General features: G+C 45.3%; 1 protein-coding gene across 1 annotated transcript in view; it reads right to left on the reverse strand.

The window, feature by feature from the left end:
• The window catches only part of LOC140122018 (major facilitator superfamily domain-containing protein 8-like), a 69,034-nt gene that overhangs the window by 10,214 nt on the left and 47,257 nt on the right, over nt 1-11,563 (reverse strand). The gene's annotated exons all lie outside the window — the stretch shown is intronic.

An 11,563-nucleotide genomic window follows, 5' to 3' on the forward strand; every position in this document is an offset into this window, starting at 1 on the left:
TTCTGGGTTTGTGTTCCACGTGCACGGGTTGGCTTTCTTAGTACATTGCATAGAACACTTAGTTTATTAAAGGTTATGCATAACAGGCATGTTGCATTCCAATTTCTATACATTTACAGGGAATCAGACGGTGGACATTTAAAGATTCCATACAGCCTTCTCAAATACACCTATAGAATAAACAGGCTGAATGGAATTAAAATATCTCACACAACCAACAAACTTTAAAGATTTAAGAGAAGCACAAGAAAGTGCCAATATATGTGCCAAAATATTGACCCGGGTCCAACAATGTTCAATATAAACATATATTGCTTTGTGTTTAGTAGTCATAGTATATAAGGCTACATTCACACGAACGTATGGGGGACGTTTATACGCCCCCCCCCCCCATACACTTTTATGGGCTCACGGCCCTGTACAGGAGTAGTACGGTGTCGCACATGTGTGGCACCGTACTGCTCCGTAGGCCGCAGAAAGATGGGACATGTCCTATCTTCTATGGAATACGGTGCCGCGTGCTGTATATTCCTATGGAGAGGGGCGGGGCGAGCTGCGCTCATTCCCTGCTGCTCTCCACAGCGCCAAAGTATGCCCGCCATACTACGGTATTTTTCAGCTGCAGCTTAAGTAATTGACGATTTAGAACATAATTATCCTTTTTTTTCCATGGCCCAAGTGCATAACTTTACATTTATCTACATTAAACCTCATCAACCGTTTCTCTGCCCATTCCTTCAGCTTCCACAAATCCCTTTGTAATGCTAAACTATCGACCTCAGTATTTATTACTTTACACAGCTTAGTATCATCTGCAAATATTGAACCTTGACTGTGTAAACCCACTACAAGGTCATTAATAAAAATATTTTTAAAAAGTGGCCCCGATACCGACCCACTGGTAATGTCAACCAATCTGAGAATGTGCTATTAATGATGACCCCGTTTTCTATCACTAAGCCAATTACTTACCCAAATACACAGATTTTCCCCTAGTCCGAGCAGTTTCATTTTATGTACCAACCTTTTATGCGGCACTGTATCATATGCTTTGGAAAAGTCCAGATACACAACATCCACAGCCTTCCCCAGGTCCAGTCTGGAACTTACCTCCTCATAGAAGCCAATCAGATAAGCCTGACGGGACCGATACATCATATACCCATGCTGATGCTGGGTTATAAGGTTATGTACAGTGAGGTATTCCAGTATAGCATCTCTAAGAAACCCTTCAATATCCCAATATCTTCCCCAAAACAGAATTAGACTAAAAGGTCTGTAGTTTCCATGATCCCTGTGATAAATGTGACCAGGGAGAGTGGGGTCTTTCCCTACACCATTTTCCCCAAGCCTCAGCTTAATTGGCCTAATTGACCTAGGTTGTTTATGAACACAGCATGTGACTGAGCTGCAAAGACCTCTGCAGTCAAATCGTCTCCAGGCATCTCTCAATCCTCCCCCCGCCCCCCCCCCCCCCCACAAACAAAAGGCCATAAAAAGTCTTAAACACTAGGTTGAATATGGACAGTTATGGATTTATGGTCCATCTCACAAGAAGAATAAATACATTTTTGGATTCGTTATTTTCAGAAGATCACAAGAGTGCAATTGCTGGCACTCTAGAACACTTGGGTCCAGAGATATCGATATCTGTGGATAGGACCATAGCAAATGGGTCAGGTTTGGTACCATTGCGATCCAGGGATTCACCCGGATCCAATGATACCATAACCATGACCCTACCACTTTACCTGAGTGAAGTTGGCCCCCCCACCTTGTTCAAATCAAACAAAATTGGTGTCAAACGTTTGTGCTACGTTTGTGCTGGTTTGTGCAGCAGAAATTTTCGTTTGTGCCGCTATCGTTTTTAAGATTTTAATGAAAGTTTCCAGAGGTCATCAGAGGTCAACCAGCCCCCTCACGTTGCCCAAATCAAACAAAACTTGGACCGAACAATTCTGCTACGTATGTGCTGGTTTGTGCTGCTCAAATTTTTGTTTGTGCTGCTATTGTTTTGAATATATGAACAAAAAATTAAAGTTCAAAAGTTCAGCCAGCCCCCCCACATTAACCGGATCAAACAAAACTGGTGTCAAACGTTAGTGCTACGTTTGTGCTGGTTTGTGCAGCAAAAAATTTCGTTTGTGCCGCTATCATTTTCAATATATTCATACTTTTTTGCAGAGGTCATCAGAGTTCATTTCTTCCAAAGTACAATGTGTTTGCTAGTTCCCCCAGGTGATCAAACCAGGGAAGTGTCACTAGGTTTGTTTTTTACAAGTTCATCCTAAACATCTCAAACACCTGAACATACCTTAAAAATTAAAGCGGCATAAACAAAAATTTTTGCTGCACAAACCAGCACAAACGTAGCACTAACGTTTGACACCAGTTTTGTTTGATTCGGTTAATGTGGGGGGGCTGCTTGAACTTTTGAACTTTAATTTTTTTGTTCATATATTCAAAACAAAAGCAGCACAAACAAAAATTTGCACAGCACAAACCAGCACAAACATAGCAGAATTGTTCAGCACCAGTTTTGTTTGATTTGGGCAATGTGGGGGGGCTGGTTGACCTCTGATGACCTCTGGAAACTTTCATTAAAATTTCGAAAACGATGGCGGCACAAACAAAAATTTCTGCTGCACAAACCAGCACAAACGTAGCACAAACGTTTGATTCCAATTTTGTTTGATTTGAACAAGGTGGGGGGGCCAACTTCACTCAGGTTACCACTTTTCCTTGAGAAGCTATGGCTTCTCCAGTGCTCTGGTTGTAGTACCAGGTAGGAGGGACCCATGACCCCTCCTTTTGGGTGGGCAGAGGTGTGACTCCATCTGCTATAATCAGGCCCCTCTGAATGTGCCTTTTTCTGGGAACCATTTTAACATCAAGAGCATACAAGTTAACAAACTTATTGAACTGCTGTTACTTGTAGTGCTACCCTGTATTTTGTACTCTATATACAGTTACATTGTTTTGTCTGTGTTGCTCTTTTATCTCGATCCACGAATCCCCACGTCCGAGTTTCGCTGTATACATGCTACTGGATTGGTTCGTCCCCCTATATAGTCCCGTTACGGACCGGGCTTACAACAAAGGAGAACTGGTGGCAGCTCCTTAAGTGCAGGGTTGGAATTTGTTGTGCCATATCCGCAAGTTGTGTGGACAACTTTAAACCACTTCCTGCGCCTCTCAGAATCCATGCGTTCTGGGTGTGTCTATAAAAGGATAACTAAGTGACCTTGCCTACCCTTCAGGGGTCCGGAACATCGCAGTTTCCTTCACAATCCCATTTGATCCTTTTTTGTATATTGGTACCACATTTGCCATGTGCCACTCCCTTGAAACAGAACCTGTCCTGAGGGAATGTTCAAATATTAAAAATAACGGTCTGTCTATCACGGTATATAGTTCATGCAGAGCCTGGGGTGTATGCCATCTGGGCCCAGTGATTTGTCCATCTTAGTGGTTGTGGGGCACCATCATACCTCCTCCCGGGTTAAACTGTTGACATTCCAAACCGAATTTACATTATTCCCCATGATGTCTTCTAAAGACAGTTGAGAAGGCGACATTCAATAAATTGTCCCTTTACTTTCCCAGGTTATACTTCCGGGCCCACACTCTCTGGTTTTAGTTTCTTATCATTTATATACTTGTAAAATAATTTGGGGTATTTTACTGTCATTGGCAATATTTACCTCAATCTCTAATTTTGCTGCCTTTACCTCTTGTTTTTTTACAGGATTATAGAGAGAAAAATAAATTCTGTAATGCCTCATATGTTTTAGCATCTTAAACACCTTATCTTTCTCACTTATTGCTCTCATTATAGTACTAGTTAACCACATTGACTTTTTTCCCATATGGTACGGTATGTGTTTCTTACAGGCCTTTTTTTACATTATTTGTGAAAATGTCCTAATTTTTTGGTTGTTTTTTCTTTGAGAACATGGTCCCAGTTTATGCCTATAAGGTCCTCCCTTAGTTGCTGAAAATTTGCCCTCCTGAAGTTTAACGTGTTTGTTGAGCCGCCACTAACCCTCTTATTAAAGCATAATATAAAAAGGAGAATTATTCTCACCTTTAATTCGGTTTCCATTAGTCCATGACGGCCCCAACTGGAGGATGACCCTTGACCTCTGTAGGGACAGGAAGCAGAGAGGTTTAATGCCCCTCCCCCGCATCCACACTCCAGTGACAACCAAATAACTACACCGGCTGTGGATGCAACCCATTTATTGTATGTTATAGTCACACACAGATACAACAGGTTAAATAATAACAATACTAAGACTACTCTGTCTTATAAAGCAAAAAGGGGGACGGGAAAATATATGGCCCGTCATGGTGGACTAATGGAAACCGAATTAACGGTGAGAATAATTCTCCTTTTCCATGGCGTCCCCCATGGGGGGGGGGGGGGGAACTGCCTGCAAGACCTTCCTACCGAAGGCCTGGTCCCTGGCGCTTTGGACATCTAATCTGTAGTGTCTAACGAATGTTAACTGGCTAGACCAGGTAGCGGCTTTACAGATATCTACTAGAGAAGCCCCATGTTTTTCAGCCCATGAGGCTGCCACCCCCCTGGTTGAGTGGGCCCTCACAGTCCCTGGAATGTCCATATTTTCGGCATCATATGCCTCTTTGATGGTAGTTCGGATCCAACGGGCAATAGATGCCTTCGAAGCTTTTTTCCCATTGTTCTTCCCAGTGTACTGCAGGAGGATGTTGTCGTCCTTTCTCCAAGGTCTAGAGATGTCCAGGTAGTGGAGAAGACATCTCCTCACACCCAGAGTATGCCATGCTGACTCCTTACTGTTCTTTGGGTTCTGGCAAAAAGAAGGTAACACAATTTCTTGATTGCGGTGAAAACTGGAAGACACCTTGGGTGCGAAAGTCTTATCTAGAGTTAGAATTACTCTATCTTCCAGAACTCTAAGATAGGGCTTTCTGAGTGAGAGAGCCTGAATCTCCCCTAGCCGTCTAGCTGAGGTTGTGGCTATAAGAAAGGTCAGATTAAGGGTTAGGCTTCTAAGGTCAGTATTCTCTAAAGGCTCAAATGGAGGCCCCATCAGGTGATTCAACACCAGAGACATATCCCAGTTTGGGATGTTTTGTTTTAAGCGAGGCCTTAACCTGGAAGTAGCTTTCACGAACCTCTGGATCCACTTGTGCTCCGCCAGGGAGGTATCAAAGAAAGCATTAAGGGCCGGCACCTGGACCTTGAGCGAACTTGTCTTCAGCCTTTTATCAAATCCTGCTTGCAGGAAATCCAGTATCTCCGATATGTTAGGGGACAACTGGTTAGGAGGAACTGAGCCTCAAAAGGACACGAATTTCATCCATATTCTGGAGTAAATTCTGTGGGTGACCACCTTACGACTGGCTTTCATCGTGGAGATTACCTTGTCGGATAGCCCCTGGGCTGTTAGTATCTTCCTTTCAGGATCCATGCAGCGAGCTGGAGAGCCTACGGATTGGGATGAAGGACTGGACCCTGGAACAGGAGATCGGGACGAGGCGGGAGCAGGAATGGATCTGCCAGTGCCATCTTCTTTAGCCAAGGAAACCAGTTCCTTTTTGGCCACCAAGGAACGACAAGGATAACTTCCGCCCGGTCTTCCCTGATTTTTTGTATGACTCGGGACACGAGAGGTATTGGGGGAAAGGCATACAGTAACAGCCCCCCCCCCCCCTCCCCAGGACTGGCTGAATGCGTCCCTTTGGCTGAAGGGAACTGTGGGTTCCAGAGAGAAGAAACGCGGGAGCTTTGCGTTCTTGCTGGAGGCAAACAGGTCTATTGACGGATGTCCCCACCTCTTTATTAACTGAAGGAAGATGTCCTCGTTCAGACACCACTCGTTCTGATCGATTTTTCTCTGACTGAGGAAGTCTGCCGCCTGATTTTCTTCCCCCTTGAGGTGAATGGAGGAGAGGGATTGAAGATTGTCCTCTGCCCAGGCAAAGATCTTGCTTGAAAGTGCCAGGAGATCCGGATTTTTGGTTCCCCCTTGGTGACGTAAGTATGCCACCGTAGTGACGTTGTCCAAGAATATCCTGACGTGCTTCCCCCTCAGCATTTGTGTGCTGGATCTTAAGGTTTCTAGCACAGCTCTTAATTCCCGATAATTTGAGGAACGGGATTTTACCGAATCTGGCCCCAGTCCTTGAACAGGATGATTTGCAACAATCGCTCCCCATCCCTACTGACTTGCATCCGTCTGTATAACTGTAACTGGCCAAGGATGCCAGAGTACACTTTTCCTCAGATTTGCCAGATCTGTCCACCAGTCCATGGATTGTGTGACTGAAAGGGGAATTTCCACCTTCTGGTTTAGGTGACGAGGATCTTTGTCCCAGGAAGACAGCACCCAGGTTTGTAGTGTCCTTGTGTGGCTTTGACTCCATTGCACGCACTGGATGCATGCAGTCATGAGTCCAAGGATTCTCATCGCTTCTCTTATGGAGCAGCATTTCTTCTTCTGGAATATCTTTACCTGAAGAATTAGTTTCTCTTTTTTCCGACAGGAGAAAGGACATTTGTTGTGTGGAGTCTATTAGTACTCCTAGGAATACTACATTCATGCTCAGGTCTAGGTTGTATTTTTCTGTGTTGATAATCCAGCCTAGCTGGACATCTCTGGTGACATCTCTGTGAAGAATCAGCTCTTGTCTTGAAGCACTTACTACCAGGTATGGAATGATGGATATTCCTTCTTTTCTCAGGAACGCTACTACCTCGACCATTATCTTCGAAAAAGTTCTCGGTGCAGAGGATATTCCGAAGGGAAGGGCTTTGTACTGAAAGTGAACTTCCTTGCCTTCTGGTGACAGAACTGCAAACCTGAGAAACTTCTGCGAGTTGGGGTATATTGGGACGTGGTAGTAGGTGTCCTTCAGTTCTATCGTGCACATGAACGCCTGGTGTTGGATTAGAGCTGAAGCTGAAGAGACGGTCTCCATTTTGAACCTTCTGTAGTGGACATACTTGTTTAAGCCTTTCAGGTTGCAGATCATTCTGTACTTCCCATTCGGCTTTTTTATGAGGAACAATGGTGAACAACGTTCCGGAGGTACGGGGATAATCACATCCAGCTCTATTAATTTCTGCATTTCTGTCCAGAGTTGGAGTAACAGATCCCGAGAAGGTTGCCTGGTTAGGACGTATTTTGTGGGAGGAAGAGCGGTCAATTCTATCTTGTAGCCGTCCTGGAGGATAGATAGGATCCAGGGGTTTGACGTTATCTCGCTCCATTGTTGATGAAATTTCAACAGTCTTCCTGAAACTTGGGGCGGAGTTACTGGCACTGAGGAGAAACCCCCTGCCTCTTCCACCTTTGGGGTAGCTCCACCTTCCTTGATTACCCTTACCCCTAAACGACTGTCTCCTGTCTTTGGGGTCACGAAAGGAAGGTTTCCTCAGATTGGTCCTGGATTCTGGGAAGCCCTTCTTATCCGCCGCCTTTTCCAGGATGGTGTCCAATTCGGGTCCAAACATGTACTCTCCCTCGAATGGGATGCCGCACAACTTAGACTTAGACCTTAAGTCTCCACTCCACTGACGCAACCAGAGGGAACTTCTCACTGAGTTGGATAGAGCTCTTTCCTTGGCACTAATCCTCACCCCTTCCGCTGAGGCGTCCATAATGAAAGCTGTGGCTGCTTCAGGGTTGAGAAGGTATTAAGCAATAGATCCCTTGGTGTTCCATCCCTTACATGCTTCTCCAACTCCATTACCCAGTGGAACAGGGTGCGAGCTACAGATGTTGTAGCGATGTTGGACTTTAGGTTCAGCATGGAACACTCCCAGCTCTTTTTCAACAGGCTATCTGCCTTTCTATCCAATGGGTCCTTCAACTGGGTAGTGTCCTCAAAAGGCAAGTCGGTCTTCTTGGTCATCTTGGTGACCTGAATTCCATAGCCTGGCTTACTCTTCATCAAATGAAAGGCGGTTCCTAAATTCTTTGGATAAAGAAATGTTATTTTCCGGATCCCTCCATTCCTCCAGAATCAGATCTTTGAGTGTGTTGTTAACTGGGAATACACGCCTCTTCTTAACTTTAAGCAGACTGAAGAGTTCATCCTGAATGGACTGCGTCTCTTCTACCTCCTTCTACCTAGGGGCTCTAGGTCTTCAGAGGCCAGTAAATACGTTGACTCCATCTTATTTGCAGAGGTAGAGGGGGATGTATCAAACTCCAAAGAATCCCTGACCGTAGCTCCTTCAGAATCTGAAGCGGGGTCTGAAGATGAATCCACTATCCTCTGTCGCTTTTGAGGTGGCTCCTGGGGGGTAAAGGCAGCCTAGGATGATGAAACAGATGATCGGACTTCCTCCTGGATAAAACTGCACATCTCATCCATGAATGAGGTCCTTTCCTCACAAAGCAAATTATCCAGGCATTTTTTGCACACAGGTTTCTTATATGCACTCGGCAGTTTTTCAAAACACATGTTGCATTTTTTATGAGCCGTTTTCTTTCTTTCAGAGGAGGATTGCTCCTTAGCACGGCCTTTATCCTTTTCCTTGGGATCCTATCGAGGAGAGCACAAATAAGGAAGTGCTATAAATGGGACATGCGGGTGACCCACCACCCTATCCCTTTAACCCCTACTCACAGGAGGTGGGAATATGAGGTCCAAACCTAAGGCCTCCAAATTGCAGGGTTCCATGCTCCTAGAAGGACTACAGTAACCAGCCAGCCTAGAATGTAACAATAACAATTGAAGGCCTGGAGATCAGCACTGCAATGGTTAAAGGGTAGGATTTTACCTGGTACGGGAAAGCCAGGAGAGATCCACCAGGGTCTATAAAGTAAATGTGGCCCATGTTAGAATACACAAACATAGAAATACAGGTGTGTGTAGCTCAAAAAGATGCAAGGAAAAAAAACGACCTGAATAATCGCCAGAAAAACCTTAAGCTTGCAAGCAGCAGGTTAGAGGTACACTCCAGTATGAAGATTAGACCTCAGATCAACGCGATTACCACGCTAGAGCTATTTAAACTTACCGCCCCACGATCCTGCTTCCGGGTCGTGCGGCTTTGACGTCACATCCGGTTTCATCACTCCACTGGAAGTCGACGCCAGGGCCGGTCGGAGTGCGTGGGAGCGCGAAGACCGCGCGTCCGGGTGTCCTTGGCTCCAGGAGCTGTGGGCACAGCTCTGTAACCCCATGCTCAGGGTCTGTGCACATTACCAGTCCCCTTTAACCAGTCGGAGTTGATGAATGCTGCCTGATAGACCTTGATCACCCAGTTATGGTGTAAACTATAGCCCTTGCACTCTGTAAACTTTTAAACGTAATATTGGACGAAATTGATCTATCTTTTATCAAAAATTAATAAAAGTTACATTTTAGTGACTAATGGGTTCACGTGTCCCAATAGGACATTTTTTTCTTTGTGTTATATTCAATTTAAACCCAGTCACAATGAGGTCTAGATAAAAAAAAACTCCTTTGGTGATTGTGCAGAGCCGGAGAAGACGCAGTTCCTGATGGGCAGAGGAAAGGGCTGTGACCCGATCGAGGCCCGGAACTGAGCTGGGTAAGGGATAGGTCCCGCGCCATGGTGCTCCCCCTCACTGTCCCAACTAATGGGAAGCGAGGAGAGAATTTTCCTCTCTACACCCTGCCCTGTGTAGGGACAGGAAGCCACTGGAGTGTGGATGCAGGGGAGGGGCATTTAACCTCTCTGCTTCCTGTCCCTACAGAGGTCAAGGGTCATCCTCCAGTTGGGGCCGTCATGGGGGACGCCATGGAAATATATGATATTGAGGTCACTATTATCCAGGTTCCCCAAAATGTAATTTTGATACCCTGTCAGGTATTGGTTAGTATAAGGTCCAGCAGTGCCCACTTCTTGTTGACTCCAGGACTAGTTGTGACAACTAATTGTCTTTTTTTGTTGACAAAAACCTGCTACCTTGCAGGTTTCTGCTTCCCAGTCAATATCGGGATAATTGAAGTCCCCCATGATAAGTACTTCACCATGCTTTAAAGCCCCATCCATTTGACTTATCAGCATTTCCTCCGCTTCCTCCATTGTATTTGGAGTCTTATAACAAACCCTTAATTTATTATTCTTTTTCCCTCCCCTTATCTCCACATTTTCATTTGGTCACCAATGTCATCGCGCAGGACAGGTGTGAGGAAAGATTTCACATATAAACAAACCTCTCACTGTGATTTATACAATAATTGCTAAAAAGACTATAACCATCTATAGCTGTGGTGGCGAATCTATGGCACGGGTGCCAGAGGCGGCACTCAGGGCCCTTTCTGTGGGCACCCGGGCCATCGCACCAGCACACCAGACAGGACTCATAGAATCCTTCTGCAGTTCCAAGCAACTTAAAAGATGCAGCTTTCAGTGATATTTTGATACTTACTTGGCTACTTGGGACTGTAGGAAGAGGAAGAATGAGTAGACAGGGCCAAATTATCTTTGGAGGACCTCTTGCTGGCCCCGCGACTCTCTGTGTACAGAGGGACACTGGAAAGAAGATAAAATTATGCAAATTTTCTATCTTTCTACTGTGTTGCTGTCCTCAGCAGGCCAATATGATTGTTGAAGAACAGGGAGCTGTAAGTTACTGCTTTAATTTTGGTTGGCACCTCATGATAAATAAGGGGGGTTTAGGGTTGCTTTTTGGGCACTCGGTCGCTAAAAGGTTCGCCATCACTGATCTATACTAACAGCCCAGCCATAGCTACTGTCCAGCCATGTCTCACGGATACCAACTATATCATATTTGTCCTCCAACATTAAGAGTTCCAGTTCCTTCATTTTGCTTGTGAGGCTTCTGGCATTTGTGTACATGCACTTTATATGGTTTTCCCTATCCTTATTCATTTGGCTCTTATTGCCTGATCTTATCCAAGGCCACCTTCCTCCCCCATGTACCATGACTCTTCCCAGTTCCCCATCTACACGGTCTTCTTGCCCTGCACAAGTGTAGTTGCCCTCCCCACAAGTCTCTAATTTAAACACTCCTCCAACCTTCTAGCCATTTTCTCCCAAAACAGCTACACCCTCCCCATTGAGGTGCAGCCCATCCCTACTGTATAGCCTGTAGCCGACAGCAAAGTTAGCCCAGTTCTCCATGAACCCAAACCCTTCCAGCACAAACCATTTCCACTTATTTACCTCCCTAATCTCCCGCTGCCTTTCTAGTGTGGCATTTGGTACAGGTAGTATTTAAGAGAACACTTCCATTGAGGTCCTTGCCCAAGACCCTGAAATCATTTAAGGACCTTCCACCTACCTATTAGTTTTTCATTGGTACCAACATGCACCATAAGCGCTGGACACTCACTAGCCCCTCCCAGTAAACGTTCAACCCGATCCACAACAAGCCAAGCCTGAGCACTCAGCAAACAATGCATGGTCTTTGTGACAGATTGCTCTGTCGGTTCCCCTAATAATGACATCTTCAACTACCATCACCTGTCTGATCTTGGCTGAGCTCCAATTCCCTTCTTACTGGAGTAGACAGTCCCCTAGTTGCAAACTTTGCTCCCTACTGTCATTCACCCACAGCCTTGAACCTTG

Source organism: Engystomops pustulosus, chromosome 3 (assembly GCF_040894005.1).
Source record: "Engystomops pustulosus chromosome 3, aEngPut4.maternal, whole genome shotgun sequence".
Taxonomy (NCBI): Eukaryota; Metazoa; Chordata; class Amphibia; order Anura; family Leptodactylidae; genus Engystomops; species Engystomops pustulosus.